The sequence below is a fragment of the Nerophis lumbriciformis genome, linkage group LG28 (assembly GCF_033978685.3).
Source record: "Nerophis lumbriciformis linkage group LG28, RoL_Nlum_v2.1, whole genome shotgun sequence".
In the NCBI taxonomy this organism is placed as follows: domain Eukaryota; kingdom Metazoa; phylum Chordata; class Actinopteri; order Syngnathiformes; family Syngnathidae; genus Nerophis; species Nerophis lumbriciformis.
This window is the reverse complement of record NC_084575.2, coordinates 31,870,866-31,891,442: the sequence shown is the minus strand read 5'-3', so window position 1 is coordinate 31,891,442 and position 20,577 is coordinate 31,870,866.

Genomic DNA, 20,577 nt, shown 5'->3' with positions numbered 1-20,577 from the left:
GTTCTTAAATCTACCGTCTTCCGCCTGCTCCGCCGTTGAGGTCTTCACCGTATCCCTGGCTAAGGGGGCAGTCAGGTACTAGGCCTTTGCCAAGGGCCACCTGGGGTAACAGTAGTAAAGGGGTTAACCTCCTAGTGCCCCAAGACCCCATAGAGGAGCCTCCACTGCCGGATGCACTTTAACGTCATGCCCAGGACATACTTTAACAAGCAATTACACCATACTTGCCAACCTTGAGACCTCCAATTTCGGGGGGTGGGTGCGGGGGGCGTGGTTGGGGGCGTGGTTAAGAGGGGAGGAGTATATTTACAGCTAGAATTCACCAAGTCAAGTATTTCATATATATATATATATGTTTATATATATATATATATATATATATATATATATATATATATATATATATACATCCATCCATCCATCTTCTTCCGCTTATCCGAGGTCGGGTCGCGGGGGCAGCAGCCTAAGCAGGGAAGCCCAGACTTCCCTCTCCCCAGCCACTTCATCCAGCTCCTCCCGGGGGACCCCGAGGCGTTCCCAGGCCAGCCGGGAGACATAGTCTTCCCAACGTGTCCTGGGTCTTCCCCGCGGCCTCCTACCGGTCGGACGTGCCCTAAACACCTCCCTAGGGAGGCGTTCGGGTGGCATCCTGACCAGATGCCCGAACCACCTCATCTGGCTCCTCTCCATGTGGAGGAGCAGCGGCTTTACTTTGAGCTCCCCCCGGATGACAGAGCTTCTCACCCTATCTCTAAGGGAGAGCCTCGCCACCCGGCGGAGGAAACTAATTTCGGCCGCTTGTACCCGTGATCTTGTCCTTTCGGTCATAACCCAAAGCTCATGACCATAGGTGAGGATGGGAACGTAGATCGACCGGTAAATTGAGAGCTTTGCCTTCCGGCTCAGCTCCTTCTTCACCACAACGGATCGATACAGCGTCCGCATTACTGAAGACGCCGCACCGATCCGCCTGTCGATCTCACGATCCACTCTTCCCTCACTCGTGAACAAGACTCCGAGGTACTTGAACTCCTCCACTTGGGGCAAGATCTCCTCCCCAACCCGGAGATGGCACTCCACCCTTTTCCGGGCGAGAACCATGGACTCGGACTTGGAGGTGCTGATTCTCATCCCAGTCGCTTCACACTCGGCTGCGAACCGATCCAGTGAGAGCTGAAGATCCTGGCCAGATGAAGCCATCAGGACCACATCATCTGCAAAAAGCAGAGACCTAATCCTGCAGCCACCAAACCAGATCCCCTCAACGCCTTGACTGCGCCTAGAAATTCTGTCCATAAAAGTTATGAACAGAATCGGTGACAAAGGGCAGCCTTGGCGGAGTCCAACCCTCACTGGAAACGTGTCCGACTTACTACCGGCAATGCGGACCAAGCTCTGGCACTGATCATACAGGGAGCGGACTGCCACAATCAGACAGTCCGATACCCCGTACTCTCTGAGCACTCCCCACAGGACTTCCCGAGGGACACGGTCGAATGCCTTCTCCAAGTCCACAAAACACATGTAGACTGGTTGGGCAAACTCCCATGCACCCTCAAGGACCCTGCCGAGAGTATAGAGCTGGTCCACAGTTCCACGACCAGGATGAAAACCACACTGTTCCTCCTGAATCCGAGGTTCGACTATATATATATATATATATATATATATATATATATATATATCCCCGCGACCCCGAAGGGAATAAACGGTAGAAAATGGATGGATGGATGGATGGATGGATATATATATATATATATATATATATATATATATATAAGAAATAATTGACTTTCAGTGAATTCTAGCTATATATATATATATATATATATATATATATATATAAAAGAAATACTTGAATTTCAGTGTTCATTTATTTACACATATACACACACATAACACTCATCTACTCATTGTTGAGTTAAGGGTTGAATTGTCCATCCTTGTTCTATTCTGTCACTATCTTTCTAGCCATGCTGAACACCCTCTCTGATGATGCATTGCTGTGTGGCACGCACAAAAGTGCTTTCATCAAATGCACTAGATGGCAGTATTGTCCTGTTTAAGAGTGTCACAACATTGCTGTTTACGGCAGACGGACTGCTTTACTGTAGACGTCCTTTATATTGTGGGAAAGCGGACTCAGGTCCGCATGGAGCTGTAGGGGGCGTGGCCTCCAGCTCCGCCTGAATTTCGGGAGATTTTCGGGAGAAAATTTGTCCCGGGAGGTTTTCGGGAGAGGCGCTGAATTTCGGGAGTCTCCCGGAAAATCCGGGAGGGTTGGCAAGTATGAATTACACCTCTATTAAACTTAAATACCATAGATCAAATATATTTACCCCAGTAAGATCATCAAAACTTACCTGACTGGGTGAAGTCCTTGGGCTCAAATACTAGTGTGGCCTCAATAGCCCTGCTGTAGTGTGTAGCATGCATGGGAATTATCTGTGCATGTGATGGAGGAATGCACCGTGCAGGGTTGAAATTCTACTGAATTTGCATTAAATCAGGTTGTTTTAGCTAATAATCATGCTGCAAGATCTAGCATGTTGCATTCAATGTTTATTCCCATTAATTTCCCGTTAATTCCCATGGAAAGTTTCCAACTTTGAATATTCCCGGAATTTTGCTGTCATGACTTGGTCCTGGGTGTTTGCTTTTCCGGGATGCAACGGAAAGTTGGCACGGGCGAGACGGGAATGTAGGTACATGATTTATTTAAACTATCAAAAAAAGGAATAAACGAAAAGCGCACACAGGGGCGGAGGTACAAAACTAGACTATAAACACAAAACTTGCACATTGGCAGAAACTATGAACAATTAAACAAAACTTGCAAACTATGGCTTGAATAAAGAAAACTTACCGTATTTTCCGCACCATAAGGCGCCCTGGGTTATAAGCCGCGCCTTCAATGAACGGCATATTTCAAAACTTTGTCCACCTATAAGCCGCCCCGTGTTGTAAGCCGCATCTAACTGCGCTAAAGGAATGTCAAAAAAACAGTCAGATAGGTCAGTCAAACTTTAATAATATATTAAAAACCAGCGTGATGTGGGCGCGCATGGAGTCGTATATCAACATGGACGGAGCTGTGTGAAAAAAGCCACCCGGCCTCTTCGCGTAAACTTAAACTTACCTTAACCACTCGCTGATCTTTTCTTCATCCATCCCTTCGAGTTAGCTTTTATGATGACGCCGGCTGGAAAGGTCTCTTTTGGCAAGGTCTTCCTTTTGAATATCACAATGGGTGGAAGTTTCTGGCCATTAGCATGGCAAGCTAGAACCACAGTGAAGGATGACTTCTCATTCCCTGTGGTGCGAATATTCACCGTACGTGCTCCCGTTGTATCCACAGTGCGGTTCACAGGAATATCAAAAGTCAGTGGAACCTCGTCCATGTTGATAATGTTCTCTGGCCGGATCTTTTTTTCAGCTATCTTGTTTTTACAATATGCACTGAAAGTAGCCAGCTTTTCTTGAAAGTCTTTAGGCAGTTGCTGTGAAATAGTAGTCCGTGTGCGGATGGAGAGATTGCGTCTTGGAAACCTGTCGCTTAGTAGGAGCCATTTTGTGGTCTTTACAGATGTAAACACACAAAGGAAATGAAACGTACTATCCGCGCGCTTCTTCTTCTTCTACGCGGGCGGGTGGTTGCTTACAGTAGAAGAAGAAGCGCTTCCTGTTCTATGGGGGCGGGTGCTTACCTTGGCGGTTGCTTGCGTAGAAGAAGAAGCACTTCCTCTTCTACGGGGAAAAAAGATGGCGGCTGTTTACCGTAGTTGCGAGACCGAAACTTTATGAAAATGAATCTTAATATTAATCCATATATAAAGCGCACCGGGTTATAAGCCGCACTGTCAGCTTTTGAGTAAATTTGTGGTTTTTAGGTGCGGCTAATAGTGCGGAAAATACGGTACTTGGCATGGACAAAAAATGAGCAGCGTGAACGATGGACATGAAAAGGAGTTAGAAATGTGTCGAGCATAAATGTGGGGAGGTCGTCAGAAAGACAAACTGAAAAACACTGAACTTAAATACTACAGACATGATTAACGAAAACAGGTGCGTGACTCAAGACGTGAAACAGGTGCGTGACGTGACAGGTGAAAACTAATGGGTTGCTATGGTGACAATCAAGAGTGCACAATGAGTCCAAACGTGGAACAGGTGAAACTAATGGGGTAATCATGGAAACAAGACAAGGGAGTGAAAAGACAGAAACTAAAGAGTCCTATAACTAAACAAAACATGACTTAAAACAAAACATGATTACACAGACATGACATTTGCAACCCTAACCCCAAAGGCTAGGGCGCCTCCCATTCTTGATCCCAGTCAGAGAAAGCAACAACCACCTCACAAATCCTCCACAGCAAATGACTGCAAAGATGAGGAGAAAGGGGGAAATAGCTGCATGATTGCTTCCAATCACCATCTGTGTTTGTTTAAAACTCTTTAATTCCACTCCCCGGTTACCTTCAGTCTTGCTAGAACTTTGTGTTTCAGCAAATTAGCAGCTTACATAACTCTTCATTTTACCAACACTTGGTCTGTTTGTTGGAGTGATACAAAACCTGTCAAAATCTCCACGGTTGGAAGCTCGACAGGGAGTCTGCCTGCACAGCTCGTCTGCTCGAAATCTGTTCCTAACGCGCCCGGAAATCTAACACGGCGTTTATCTTCTGTCATTAGCTGTCACAGCTGACATGAGCACCATCTTTGCGACACGATTAACCACATTGCACGTACCTGCTGCAAACTGGATCGGTACCAAACAACGCAATGGCTTCAATTTCTTTTTTGGTTTGCAGAAACCGGAAATATTGGCAGGCCGGTCCTCGCCATGAATCACAGACATTTCTCCCCCCGTCTGCCACGTGAAAAAGTTAGTTTATTCCATTTTATTATGTCATTTCTTTTGTGTGTTCATGAGGGCAGAGCAGGGCCGGCCCGTGGCATAGGCCGTATAGGCAAATGCTAAGGGCGCCGTCCATCAGGGGGCGCCACGCCAGTTCCACAAATGTTGGAGAAAAAAAAAAAAAAAAAAAAAAGTTGGTACTATTATTTCTAAATACAAAAAATAATCCCATGTTAATTAAAATGCAAAGTAAAGCCTATTTAATAGAAATATTATTTGTTACAACATTACGCCCCCCCCTCCTCCCCCTGCACGGTGCGCCCCCTCCCTTCCCGTATCATGACTCTTTTTGGACGTCACCACATCAAAAAATCAACACAAGATGTCAAAACGGCCAAAACTGTCAGGTGCCCAGGGAAGAAAAAAGAGAAAAGAAGAGGAGGAGAAACGAGAAAAGACAGAGGTAGCAGGTAGGTAACGTTAGCCTACATGAAATTATTTGTCTGTTACAGAATGTGATAGTAACCTGGCTTTTTAGCATTAAGCTAATGTTACATGATTCGGCAATTGCCAATCAATAAATAGCTAGTTCTGTTTTAACGTCGGGTTAATATTGTGGAGGGGGCTAAATTGTTATGGAAAATAATAATGTAACGTTAGGTAATTACAGTACTCACCTTACATTCCTCAGGGACATTTGTATTAGATCTTTTAAGCAGGTGTTTTTTGTTTACATTGTTATTGCCTTCTGGTTAGCTAATGTTTGCCCTGCAGGTAATAGTCACTTTTCCACCCCTTTATATATTAGGTATAGTTGTAAGTAAAAAAAAAAAGGTCAAAGACAAAGCTATTCGGTTTCTTGTGAGTATATACACTTCACTGCCGATGTGGGGGGGCGCCACCTAAAATCTTGCCTAGGGCGCCAGATTGGTTAGGGCCGGGCCTGGGGCAGAGCTGTAGATTCTGCACACAGAATTGCTTTCAGTTTCAAGCCGGAAATGTGTCCCGTGAAAAAAACGTCCGACTGGAACTCTCTAATAACTAAAGTTCCTCGGGTGAATAATTACAACTCACTACACCGGTATGTTTTAGCGCTTTCATGGCGAGTTTACTGACAGATATAAGTAAGAACTTTACACTACTTTATATTAGAAATGGCAACAGTGGAGGATGAATGTCCCATAACAAGAAGATAGAGAAAAAGAAGAAGCTTATCGACTAGAGCAGGGGTCGGCAACCCGCGGCTCCGGAGCCGCATGCGGCTCTTTGATCACTCTGATGCGGCTCAGCTGCATTTTCCCGGGAGACTTCCGGATTTCAGAGCCGGGAGACTTCCGGATTTCAGAGCCTCTCGCAGGAAACTCCCGGGATTAATATTCTTCGATTTTCACCCTTACAGTAATAATAAGTGCGTGCCATGATGGTCCCGTAATTAGCGCCCTCTACAATCTGTACTAACAGCGTGCCAGTCCAGTCTCTTGTCATATGCACTTTCTGCTTGCACACGTAGGGGACAGCAAAGCATACTTGGTCAACAGCCACACATGTTACACTGACGGTGGCCATATAAAACAACTTTAACACTCTTACTAATAATGCGCCACACTTTGAACCAAAACCAAACAAGAATGACAAACACATTTCGGGAGAACATCTGCACCTTAACACAACATAAACACAACAGAACAAATACCCAGAATCCCATGCAGCCCTGACTCTTCCGGGCTACATTATACACCCCCGCTACCACCAAACCCCCCCCCCCCTCCCTCTGTGCGTGGGTTGAGGTGGGCGGGGTTTGGTAGCGGGGGTGTATAATGTAGCCCGCCTGTGCATCGGTTGGGGACATCTCTGCGCTGCTGACCCGTCTCCGCTTGGGATGGTCTCCTGCTGGCCCCACTATGGACTGGACTCTCACTATTATGTTAGATCCACTATGGACTGGACTCTCACTATTATGTTAGATCCACTATGGACTGGACTCTCACTATTATGTTGGATCCACTATGGACTGGACTCTCACAATATAATGCTAGACCCACTCGACGTCCATTGCATCCGGTCTCCTCACATCTGCAATCCTCTCCAAGGTTTCTCATAGTCATTCACATTGACATCCCACTGGGTTGTGAGTTTTTCCTTGCCCTTTTGTGGGCTCTGAACCGAGGATGTCGTCGTGGCTTGTGCAGCCCTTTGAGACACTTGTGATTTAGGGCTATGTAAATAAACATTAATTGATTGATTGATTGACTACGGTGTTGGCACGGACCACAAAGACAGACGCGTGCAATTTTTCAGGACTTATGCAGATCCCAAATACAGATCGGCAGGTACCGGAAGGTAAGAAAAGTTGCTTTCGCATAATAGTGCGAAACAAAATGCCGGATAATACGTCTTACCTTATACACACACCATAATAATACTCCTTTGTTGAAGCACAGTACAATCCATGTGTGGCTTCATAGATTACCAAAGTCCTACTAAAACATTTTTGATAGATTTGTTATGTTTTATATTTTCAATGGAACATATAAAATGTTGGTGTTGTTTACTTGAGTCATATTGCAGTCTACACATATCTCTGATATTTGACTGCCATCTACTGGTCACACTTATCTGTACACCATGTACCAAATAAAATTGCTTCGAGGCCGGTAAGCAAAACCAGAATTATATCCGTTAGAGATGCGCGTATAGGCAATTATTTCATCCGCAACCGCATCAGAAAGTCGTCAACCATCCGCCATCCACCCGATGTAACATTTGATCAGAACCGCATCCGCCCGCACCCGCCCGTTGTTATATATCTAATATAGACGATGCAAGGCATTAGTGAGGTTATAAAGCTTTTGCCTGTTAAAGAAAGGAGACTGATCCAATGCAGTGCAGACATTCGCGTGCCACGCTGTCACGACCCAGACGCACACCAGTGCGCAATCATATGGGAGCCGCGCTGAGCGCACCTCCAAGCGCGTCTCGCTGCCGGCGACGGCCGCGTATGAGCCCGACGCTCCAGCGCCATCCATTTTCAGGGCTAGTTGATTCGGCAGGTGGGTTGTTACACACTCCTTAGCGGGTTCCGACTTCCATGGCCACCGTCCAGCTGCTGTCTATATCAACCAGGGTGAGCCCCACCCCTTTCGTGAGCGCACTGCGCGCGGAGTGACCCCTGTTAAGCGCCCCCGGCAATGGGGGTGGCGGGCAGGTAAGCTGCTTACCTGCTGCGCGTGACGCCGGCCGCGGCGAAGGCGGGGTGTCGGTGCGGTGGGCGCGGTGGTGACCCTGGACGTGCGTCGGGCCCTTCTCGCAGATCGCCTCAGCTACGGCTCCCGGTGGGGCCCTCTCGGGGGAAGGGGCCTCGGTCCCGGACCCCGGCGAGGCGTCCCTTCTCCGCTCCGTAAAAGTGTCCATCTCTTTTTCTTTTTTTTCTTCTGTTGTGGCATATGCAGCAGGTGCCTGCTCGTTTTTCGTATGTGGGTAACAACATTTAACTATGTATATATATTTACCAATTGGTTTAACTGCCACCCGCCTGAATCTATTTAAAATCTTTTTTTTTTTTTTTTTCAACCACCCGACCCGACCCGACCCGCAGATAAAATCTAATTTTTTTTTATTTCATCCGCCCGATCCACGGATAATCCGCGGACTCCGCGGTTGTGCCCGCAAACCGCGCATCTCTAATATCCGTACATTAGGCGTACCGGGTTATAAGGCGCACTGTCGAGTTTTGAGGGGAAAAAATTGATTTTAAGTGCGCCTCATAGTCCGGAAAATACGGTACTTTTTTGATTAATCGAGTAATTGGATAAAATACACTTTGTAGCCTCTATGCATAATTTGGGGAAAATAGTTACAATAAAATAGTCCAAAACCTTTTACTTTTTATTTTTTTCAAACAATTCTAATCAACATTTAAATTGCACACTTGTGCATGTGTGTGTTAATGAAATCAAAAAATGTTATCCATGCAGTTGATCAATGTTTATTTCTCCCACTCATTAAACGATTAATCAAAACAAGAGAATATGAATCATCATCTAAATCAGGGGTGGGCAATTAATTTTTACCGGGGGCCGCATGAGCAACCTGAGCACTACTGGAGGGCCACACCGACAATTATTCAATTATTTATTATTATTATTATTGCTTTTGATGGTTGTATTTTTAACACTGTCTTACACAACACTTCCTGATGCATAATACAATGCAAAAATGTCAATTTCTGTCACTTTATCCTGCATCCTCTTTGAAAGTCCAACATTTTTCCCCGCCAGATTTGGACAACCATCTGTTGTCACACCTGCCAGCTTGTCTCATTTCAGTCCTAACATGTCCAAACACGCATTTACCTATGTGAACAAGTCATTACCTGTGGTTGTCTCTTTAATTGACTGCATGGTTGCCAGCTCCTTTGTGATTTGAAAGTCTGCAGTTATCCCACGTAAGAAGATGAGCAGCTGGGCGGTGTTACGTACATCGCAGCTCTCATCCAAAGCCAGCGAAAAACAGCTGTTCTTCAGCTGAAACTCCAAGTTTCCAGCGATGGTCTCAACCCGCCTCGTTACAGTGCGTCGGGAGAGTGACACGTTCTCAAATGCGCCCCTCTTCTCCGGGCATATCAGCGCAACAGAGTCCGCTGTTCACATTCACTCACAATCGCGCACGAGCATACGTCCACACGGAAGTAATACAAATAACGCTTTTCAAAACAAAAGCAGCACCGTTGTATTGCACACTCGACATAGATACTTTTTTAAATTTATTTTGTAATTTATGATTATACAGTCCGCTCCCTGTATGATCAGTGCCAGAGCTTGGTCCGCATTGCCGGTAGTAAGTCGGACACGTTTCCAGTGAGGGTTGGACTCCGCCAAGGCTGCCCTTTGTCACCCATTCTGTTCATAACTTTTATGGACAGAATTTCTAGGCGCAGTCAAGGCGTTGAGGGGATCTGGTTTGGTGGCTGCAGGATTAGGTCTCTGCTTTTTGCAGATGATGTGGTCCTGATGGCTTCATCTGGCCAGGATCTTCAGCTCTCACTGGATCGGTTCGCAGCTGAGTGTGAAGCGACTGGGATGAGAATCAGCACCTCCAAGTCCGAGTCCATGGTTCTCGCCCGGAAAAGGGTGGAGTGCCATCTCCGGGTTGGGGAGGAGATCTTGCCCCAAGTGGAGGAGTTCAAGTACCTCGGAGTCTTGTTCACGAGTGAGGGAAGAGTGGATCGTGAGATCGACAGGCGGATCGGTGCGGCGTCTTCAGTAATGCGGACGCTGTATCGATCCGTTGTGGTGAAGAAGGAGCTGAGCCGGAAGGCAAAGCTCTCAATTTACCGGTCGATCTACGTTCCCATCCTCACCTATGGTCATGAGCTTTGGGTTATGACCGAAAGGACAAGATCACGGGTACAAGCGGCCGAAATGAGTTTCCTCCGCCGGGTGGCAGGGCTCTCCCTTAGAGATAGGGTGAGAAGCTCTGTCATCCGGGGGGAGCTCAAAGTAAAACCGCTGTTCCTTCACATCGAAAGGAGCCAGATGAGGTGGTTCGGGCATCTGGTCAGGATGCCACCCGAACGCCTCCCTAGGGAGGTGTTTAGGGCACGTCCGACCGGTAGGAGGCCGCGGGGAAGACCCAGGACACGTTGGGAAGACTATGTCTCCAGGCTGGCCTGGGAACGCCTCGGGGTCCCACAGGAAGAGCTGGACGAAGTGGCTGGGGAGAGGGAAGTCTGGGCTTCCCTGCTTAGGCTGCTGCCCCCGCGACCCGACCTCGGATAAGCGGAAGAAGATGGATGGATGGATGATTGGTCTCACGCAAGCTGGACAGGGTCGCACAAAGGGCCGGATGTGGTCCGCGGGCCGCTGAATGCCCAGGTCTGGTCTAAATTAATCATAATTTTTCATTGATTAATCGTTGCAGCCTTTTTGTAGAGCAACAGATTTTTACGTCCAAAGAATGTCCTTTTTCCTTCTTGTCTTTAAAAAAGAGACATTCCTCAGGTCTGGCATGAACTTCAGTTGTTTTTGTGTGTGTTTGTGGATCATTTGTTTTCGATCCTACAACCTTTATAATATGAATTCAAAGAATGTTCCCATTGGATGTGAGTGTGTGTCTGCATACCCAGGCCAGGCTATGGACACCTGTGGTGCAAAGGATCTGCACACGCAGATAAAGAAAGCACATTGTGTTTCAGCATGTATGATTCATGTGTTCCCCTCAGCTCTACGTGTGATGCATCCTGTGCCCTGCTTCATATTCTGCAGAAGCTTCTCCGTTTACCTAAGGACCTTGGAGGGGGAGAGGATGAATACTTGCACTACACTGTCAGCTACTTGGAATCCCATATTCCATTTGTTTTGTCTTCTTGGAATCGGAGCCATTCGTTTGTCCATCCCATCCATCCATCCATCTTCTTCCGCTTATCCGAGGTCGGGTCGCGTGGGCAGCAGCCTAAGCAGGGAAGCCCAGACTTCCCTCTCCCCAGCCACTTCGTCCAGCTCTTCCTGTGGGACCCCGAGGCGTTCCCAGGCCAGCCGGGAGACATAGTCTTCCCAACATGTCCTGGGTCTTCCCCGCGGCCTCCTACCGGTCGGACGTGCCCTAAACACCTCCCTAGGGAGGCGTTCGGGTGGCATCCTGACCAGATGCCCGAACCACCTCATCTGGCTCCTCTCGATGTGGAGGAGCAGCGGCTTTACTTTGAGCTCCCCCCGGATGGCAGAGCTTCTCACCCTATCTCTAAGGGAGAGCCCCGCCACCCGGCGGAGGAAACTCATGTCGGGCGCTTGTACCCGTGACCTTGTCCTTTCGGTCATAACCCAAAGCTCATGACCATAGGTGAGGATGGGAACGTAGATCGACCGGTAAATTGAGAGCTTTGCCTTCCGGCTCAGCTCCTTCTTCACCACAACGGATCGATACAGCGTCCGCATTACTGAAGACGCCGCACCGATCCGCCTGTCAATCTCACGATCCACTCTTCCCTCACTCGTGAACAAGACTCCGAGGTACTTGAACTCCTCCACTTGGGGCAAGATCTCCTCCCTTTTCCGGGCGAGAACCATGGACTCGGACTTGGAGGTGCTGATTCTCATCCCAGTCGCTTCACACTCGGCTGCGAACCGATCCAGCGAGAGCTGAAGATCCTGGCCAGATGAAGCCATCAGGACCACATCGTCTGCAAAAAGCAGACACCTAATCCTGCAGCCACCAAACCAGATCCCCTCAACGCCTTGACTGCGCCTAGAAATTCTGTCCATAAAAGTTTGTTTGTGTCCCATTAATTTGAAAACTTGATTATCTCTCTTATAGAATCTATCATTCTGTGCCTATGTTAACGCACGATCAGACTATGTACAAAACCCAAAACCGGTGAAGTTGGTGCGTTGTGTAAATGGTGAATAAAAACAGAATACAAATCCTTTTCAACTTATATTCAATTGAATAGACTGCAAAGACAAGATACCGTATTTCCTTGAATTAGCGTCGGGGCGGTAATTAATCTAAAACCTCTTCTCAATCCGCCGCTTACCAAAGGCATGCGGTAAATTTAGGCCTGCGCTTATAAATTTGAGTGTGATGTAAGAATACCATCATGAAAAGCACATTTAATTAAAAAAAAACGTTATTATGGTCTTACCTTTACTTATAAATGAAGTCCATGCGCCGCTCCTTTTGAACAAAAGCATTGATAACTTGTTTATAGAAGTCTTCCTTATCTTTCTTCAGTTTTAAAAGTCTCTCTGTCTCGATGGAGATCTTCCTTTAATTATTACCTCCTGCTTTGAATGAAAGTCCAGTTTAGAAAACTGTTTTATTTTAGATATGTAATCCTCCATGTTAAAAGTCCAGGCGAGAGGAAAAAATAAACGATTGCTGCTTGTTGTCACTTCTTCTGCAGCCGAGTAGTCGCAAGAAGGATCACTAGCGCCCTCTACCACCAGGAGGCGGGAGTCATTTAATGACTCATATTTGACACACGCAGCTACCTCGGATTCAGGAGGAACAGTGTGGTTTTCGTCCTGGTCGTGGAACTGTGGACCAGCTCTATACTCTCGGCAGGGTCCTTGAGGGTGCATGGGAGTTTGCCCAACCAGTCTACATGTGTTTTGTGGAGACTTGGAGAAGGCATTCGACCGTGTCCCTCGGGAAGTCCTGTGGGGAGTGCTCAGAGAGTATGGGGTATCGGACTGTCTGATTGTGGCAGTCCGCTCCCTGTATGATCAGTGTCAGAACTTGGTCCGCATTGCCGGCAGTAAGTCGGACACGTTTCCAGTGAGGGTTGGACTCCGCCAAGGCTGCCCTTTGTCACCCATTCTGTTCATAACTTTTATGGACAGAATTTCTAGGCGCAGTCAAGGCGTTGAGGGGATCTGGTTTGGTGGATGCAGGATTAGGTCTCTGCTTTTTGCAGATGATGTGGTCCTGATGGCTTCATCTGGCCAGGATCTTCAGCTCTCACTGGATCGGTTCGCAGCAGAGTGTGAAGCGACTGGGATGAGAATCAGCACCTCCAAGTCCGAGTCCATGGTTCTCGCCCGGGAAAGGGTGGAGTGCCATCTCCGGGCTGGGGAGGAGATATTGCCCCAAGTGGAGGAGTTCAAGTACCTCGGAGTCTTGTTCACGAGTGAGGGAAGAGTGGATCGTGAGGTCGACAGGCGGATCGGTGCGGCGTCTTCAGTAATGCGGACGCTAGAGATGCGCAGATAGGCAATTATTTCATCCGCAACCGCATCACAAAAGTCGTCAACCATCCGCCATCCACCTGATCTAACATTTAATCAAAACCGCACCCGCCCGTTGTTATATATCTAATATAGACGCTGCAAGGCATTAGTGAGGTTATAAAGCTTTTGCCTGTTAAAGAAAGGAGACTGATCCAATGGAGCAGAGACATTCAATGCGTGCCACGCTGTCACGGCCCAGACGCACACCAGTGCGCAATCATCTGGGAGCCGCGCTGAGCGCACCTCCAAGCGCGTGGAGGTGCGATGTCCATCGCACCCGCGGCGGCTCCACCCGGGCTCGCGCCCGAGGCTTCAGCGCGCACCGCGGCGGCCATCCTACTCGTCGCGGCCTAGTCCTCGCGGCTCTCGCTGCCAGCGACGGCCGGGTATGGGCCCGACGCTCCAGCGCCATCCATTTTCAGGGCTAGTTGATTCGGCAGGTGGGTTGTTACACACTCCTTAGCGGGTTCCGACTTCCATGGCCACCGTCCTGCTGTCTATATCAACCAACACCTTTTCTGGGGTCTGATGAGCGTCGGCATCGGGCGCCTTAACCCGGCGTTCGGTTCATCCCGCAGCGCCAGTTCTGCTTACCAAAAGTGGCCCACTCGGCTCACCAGGGTGAGCCCCACCCCTTTCGTGAGCGCACTGCGCACGGAGTGACCCCTGTTACGCACCCCCGGCAACGGGGGTGGCGGGCAGGTAAGCTGCTTACCTGCTGCGCGTGACGCCGGCCGCGGCGAAGGCGGACGAGGCGGGGTGTCGGTGCGGTGGGCGCGGTGGTGACCCTGGACGTGCGTCGGGCCCTTCTCGCGGATCACCTCAGCTACGGCTCCCGGTGGGGCCCTCTCGGGGGAAGGGGCCTCGGTCCCGGACCCCGGCGAGGCGTCCCTTCTCCGCTCCGTAAAAGTGTCCATCTCTTCTTTTTTTTCTTCTTCTGTTGTGGCATATGCAGCAGGTGCCTGCTCGTTTTTCGTATGTGGGTAACAACATTTAACTATGTATATATATTTCCCAATTGGTTTAACTGCCACCCGCCTGAATCTATTTAAAATCTAATTTTTTTTTTTATTTCAACCGCCCGACCCGACCCGCGGATAAAATCTAATTTTTTTTTATTTCAACCGCCCGACCCGCGTATAATCCGCGGACTCCGCGGTTGTGTCCGCAAACCGCGCATCTCTAGCGGACGCTGTATCGATCCGTTGTGGTGAAGAAGGAGCTGAGCCGGAAGGCAAAGCTCTCAATTTACCGGTCGATATACGTTCCCATCCTCACCTATGGTCATGAGCTTTGGGTTATGACCGAAAGGACAAGATCACGGGTAGAAGCGGCCAAAATGAGTTTCCTCCGCCGGGTGGCGGGGCTCTCCCTTAGAGATAGGGTGAGAAGCTCTGCCATCCGGGGGGAGCTCAAAGTAAAGCCGCTGCTCCTCCACATCGAGAGGAGCCAGATGAGGTGGTTCGGGCATCTGGTCAGGATGCCACCCGAACGCCTCCCTAGGGAGGTGTTTAGGGCACGTCCGACCGGTAGGAGGCCACGGGGAAGACCCAGGACACGTTGGGAAGACTATGTCTCCCGGCTGGCCTGGGAACGCCTCGGGGTCCCACAGGAAGAGCTGGACGAAGTGGCTGGGGAGAGGGAAGTCTGGGCTTCCCTGCTTAGGCTGCTGCCCCCGCGACCCGACCTCGGATAAGCGGAAGAAGATGGATGGATGGATGGAGCTACGGTATATTAATAAAACATAGCTGCTTACTGTTCTTTTTAGCATATTCAATAGCTTGGACCTTAAATCCTACCGAATAACTCTTTATCTTCTTCCCTTTATGCGATTTCAAATGATTGAAATCAGCTTCCTCCATTTTGAAAATGATGACAGGTGACGTGTCACTCGTGACGTGACGAGTTTGACCCGGCGGTAATTCTAGGCAGGCGCGTACTATATACCCGGCGGCAATTCAAGGAAATACGGTATTTCATGTTCACACTGAGAAACTTTATTTTTGTTTCGCAAATAATCATGAACACATTGCAAAAAAGTTGTCACAGGGGCATTTTTACCACTGTGTTACATGGCCTTTCCTTTTAACAACACTCAGTAAACGTTTGGGAACTGAGGAGACACATTTTTGAAGCTTCTCAGGTGGAATTCTTTCCCATTCTTGCTTGATGTACAGCTTAAGTTGTTCAACAGTCCGGGGGTCTCCGTTGTGCTATTTTAGGCTTCATAATGCGCCACACATTTTCAATGGGAGACAGGTCTGGACTACAGGCAGGCCAGTCTAGTACCCGCACTCTTTTACTATGAAGCCACGTTGATGTAACACGTGGCTTGGCATTGTCTTGCTGAAATAAGCAGGGGCGTCCATGATAACGTTGCTTGGATGGCAACATATGTTGCTCCAAAACCTGTATGTACCTTTCAGCATTAATGGCGCCTTCACAGATGTGTAAGTTACCCATGTCTTGGGCACTAATACACCCCCATACCATCACACATGCTGGCTTTTACACTTTACGCCTATAACAATTCGGATGGTTCTTTTCCTCTTTGGTCCGTGAAGACACGACGTCCACAGTTTCCAAAAACAATTTGAAATGTGGACTCGTCAGACCACAGAACATTTTTCCACTTTGCATCAGTCCATTTTCGATGAGCTGCGGTTCTGGGTGTTGTTGATAAATGGCTTTCGCTTTTCATAATAGAGTTTTAACTTGCACTTACAGATGTAGCGACCGACTGTAGTTACTGACAGTGTTTTTTCTGAAGTGTTCCTGATCCCATGTGGTGATATCCTTTACACACTGATGTCGGTTTCTGATAGAAGGATCAAAGGTCTGTAATATCATCGCTTACGTGCAGTGATTTCTCCCTTACAGACCGTAGATGGTGAAATCCTTAAATACCTTGCAATAGCTGGTTGAGAAATGTCGTTCTTAAACCGTTCAACAATTTGCTCACGCATTTTTTTGTAAAAGTGGCGACCCTCGCCCCGTCCTTGTTTGTGAATGACTGAGCATTTCATGGAAGCTGCTTTTATACCCAATCATGGCACCCACCTGTTCCCAATTAGCCTGTTCACCTGTGGGATGTTCCAAATAAGTGTTTAATGAGCATTCCTCAACATTCTCAGTTTTTTTTGCCATTTGTGCCAGCTTTTTGGAAACACGTTGCAGGCATCAAATTCCAAATGAGCTAATATTTGTAAAAAATAACAACTTTTTCCAGTTCAAATGTTAAATATCTTGTCTTTGCAGTCTATTCAATTGAATATAAGTTGAAAATGATTTGCAAATCATTGAATTCTCTTTTTATTTACCATTTACACAACGTGACAACTTCACTGCTTTTGGGGTTTTGCATATGTTTTGTCGTTTATGGCTTGGTGTGACTTTTTAAAGAAGTAACAATGAATCGTTTTGCACAGACCGACATGTATCGAGGAGGAATGGTCAGCATGAGGAGTAGAAAGAAAGTTTTCCACACTTCCTCCTCAAGATAGCGTCGCCGCGGTGACGAGCAGATGGCGTGAGAGATTGGAAACGTCGTCTGGGGTGGGCCAACCCTGAGCTAATGGCAAGCTGTGCTGGCTGCGCTGTGCATGTGTGAGAGGCTGCCATTGTCCAACTGTGCATAGCTGGCTTGCTCAAGTTCATTAACGAGAGTGTCAACGCCAGTGTGCTCCTCTCCTTATACGTTTAAGGAGAAACTTATTATTTGTTTTACATGGCATTGCATACATAATTATTGAAGTAATAACAGTAGACTGACCATACGTCCTCTTTTCACCGGACATGTCCTCTTTTGCGGAGCTGTCAGGGCGGAGTTCCTTAAACGCCTCAAATGTCCGGCATTTTGAGTTAAGGTGTATTTTCAATGTACGTTCAGGGTTAAGAAGGGGTTAAAAACAAACCAAATTGTGAGAGCAGCAGCATTGGTGAAGAAGGGGCAGAGACAGAGAGAGAGAGAGAGTTATGATAAACGCGGATGCGTCGCCAGGCTCTGCTTTTTATCCATAGATTTATCACATTTAATTTTTTATTATCTATAGCAGGGGTGTGAAAAGTGTGCCCCGGAGGCCATTTGCGGCCCACAGCTAATGTTTTAAAGGGGAACATTATCATAATTTCAGAAGGGTTAAAACCATTAAAAATCAGTTCCCAGTGGCTTATTTTATTTTTCGAAGTTTTTTTCAAAATTTTACCCATCACGTAATATCCCTAAAAAAAAGCTTCAAAGTGCCTGTTTTTTTTTTTTCTTTCAAACGGTCATTGCTCAAAACATAATGTTGAATCAAAATCTGTCATGTCTTTTTATCATGTTTTGTTTGGCTATGTTCTGTTTGGTTTTTGGACTTTTTTACTTCCTGTTTTTTCACTCCTTTGTTTTGTTTCCATGACAACTTATTAGTTAGTATTAAATGAGGATTCACAAACTTAGCTTTTTTGAAGCTGAATATACAGAGGATGACCTATTGGTGGCCGTGGATGAAGTGCTGGCTGTCCAGAGTCGAGACCCGGGGTAGACCGCTCGCCTGTGCATCGGTTGGGGACATCTCTGCGCTGCTGACCCGTCTCCGCTCGGGATGGTCTCCTGCTGGCCCCACTATGGACTGGACTCTCACTATTATGTTAGATCCACTATGGACTGGACTCTCACACTATTATGTTAGATCCACGATGGACTGGACTCTCACACTATTATGTTAGATCCACTATGGACTGGACTCTCACACTATTATGTTAGATCCACTATGGACTGGACTCTCACACTATTATGTTAGATCCACTATGGACTGGACTCTCACACTATTATGTTAGATCCACTATGGACTGGACTCTCACACTATTATGTTAGATCCACTATGGACTGGACTCTCACTATTATGTTAGATCCACTATGGACTGGACTCTCACTATTATGTTAGATCCACTATGGACTGGACTCTCACACTATTATGTTAGATCCACGATGGACTGGACTCTCACACTATTATGTTAGATCCACTATGGACTGGACCCTCACACTATTATGTTAGATCCACTATGGACTGGACTCTCACTATTATGTTAGATCCACTATGGACTGGACTCTCACTATTATGTTAGATCCACTATGGACTGGACTCTCACACTATTATGTTAGATCCACTATGGACTGGACCCTCACACTATTATGTTAGATCCACTATGGACTGGACTCTCACTATTATGTTAGATCCACTATGGACTGGACTCTCACACTATTATGTTAGATCCACTAAGGACTGGACTTTCACTATTATGTTAGATCCACTATGGACTGGACTCTCACACTATTATGTTAGATCCACTATGGACTGGACTCTCACTATTATGTTAGATCCACTATGGACTGGACTCTCACACTATTATGTTAGATCCACTATGGACTGGACTCTCACACTATTATGTTAGATCCACTATGGACTGGACTCTCACACTATTATGTTAGATCCACTATGGACTGGACTTTCACTATTATGTTAGATCCACTATGGACTGGACTCTCACACTATTATGTTAGATCCACTATGGACTGGACTCTCACACTATTATGTTAGATCCACGATGGACTGGACTCTCACACTATTATGTTAGATCCACTATGGACTGGACTCTCACACTATTATGTTAGATCCACTATGGACTGGACTCTCACACTATTATGTTAGATCCACTATGGACTGAAATCTCACTATTATGTTAGATCCACTATGGACTGAAATCTCACTATTATGTTAGATCCACTATGGACTGGACTCTCACTATTATGTTAGATCCACTATGGACTGGACTTTCACAATATGATGCTTGACCTACTCGACGTCCATTGCATCCGGTCCCCCCTAAGGGGGGGGGTTACCCACATCTGCGGTCCTCTCCAAGGTTTCTCATAGTCATTCTCATCGACGTCCCACTGGGTTGTGAGTTTTTGAACTGTGGATGTCGTTGTGGCTTGTGCAGCCCTTTGAGACACTTGTGATTTAGGGCTATATAAATAAACATTGATTGATTGATAGATTGATGGATGGACAGTATAGTATAGACGACAAAGACGACTATTTTTGGACAAATGAGGATTCACAAACATATATTTTTGAAGCTGAATATACAGAGGATGAACTACTGGTTATAGAAGCTCAGCAAGTGGTGAAGCCACAATATCTGAAGCACCATATGGTGTATAATGGCCATACCAAAATGACAAAACTTCTAGAAACATGCATTTTAATAAATGTTGATCATTCCGGTGCGTCATTACAGTTAGTGCCAGCCAGAACCAACAAACTTGGTTCTGTTGTCGACTGCCAGAGTGTTCCTTTATTGCCCCAAAAAAGTAAGAAACATAACGTTACAACTGTAGACGTATTATTTCTGAATATCTTCTGAATCTTTATTTTGACTGTATGTGACCTATTTGAGGAAATGCCAGGGCAGCTGGGAGATCCCGTGCAGATAAGTGGCGCCAACAGCACCGCTGATGTCACCGTCTCTGAACCCATTAAGCCTCCCTCCTACCAACCCTTGGCCATAACGCTCACACGCACACCCGAGAGGAGTTTGCTTCCCAAACACACATGCTGGATCTTTGCACAACTTCTACATGTGTTGTGTTTCTGCCAGGGGGAAAAAAGCATTAAAACTTTATATTCAATGATGTGAAACAACATGTATGGTCACATGACCGAGTCCAGGTGAAGCAGGATTGTTGTTCATTGCTAAAGGGCACTACAGCAGTGCTCACACTGCAAAAAGTCAGTCTTCAAAAACAAGAAAAAAAAATACAAAAATTAAGGGTTTTTTACTTGAACTAAGCAAAATTATCTGCCAATAGAACAAGAACATTTGGCTTGTCAAGACTTTCCAAAACAAGTAAAATTAAAGCTGCAAGCAGCGATGGACGGGACTGGTAGGAGACCACGAGGGAGACCCAGGACACGCTGAAGAGACTATGTCTCTCAGCAGGCC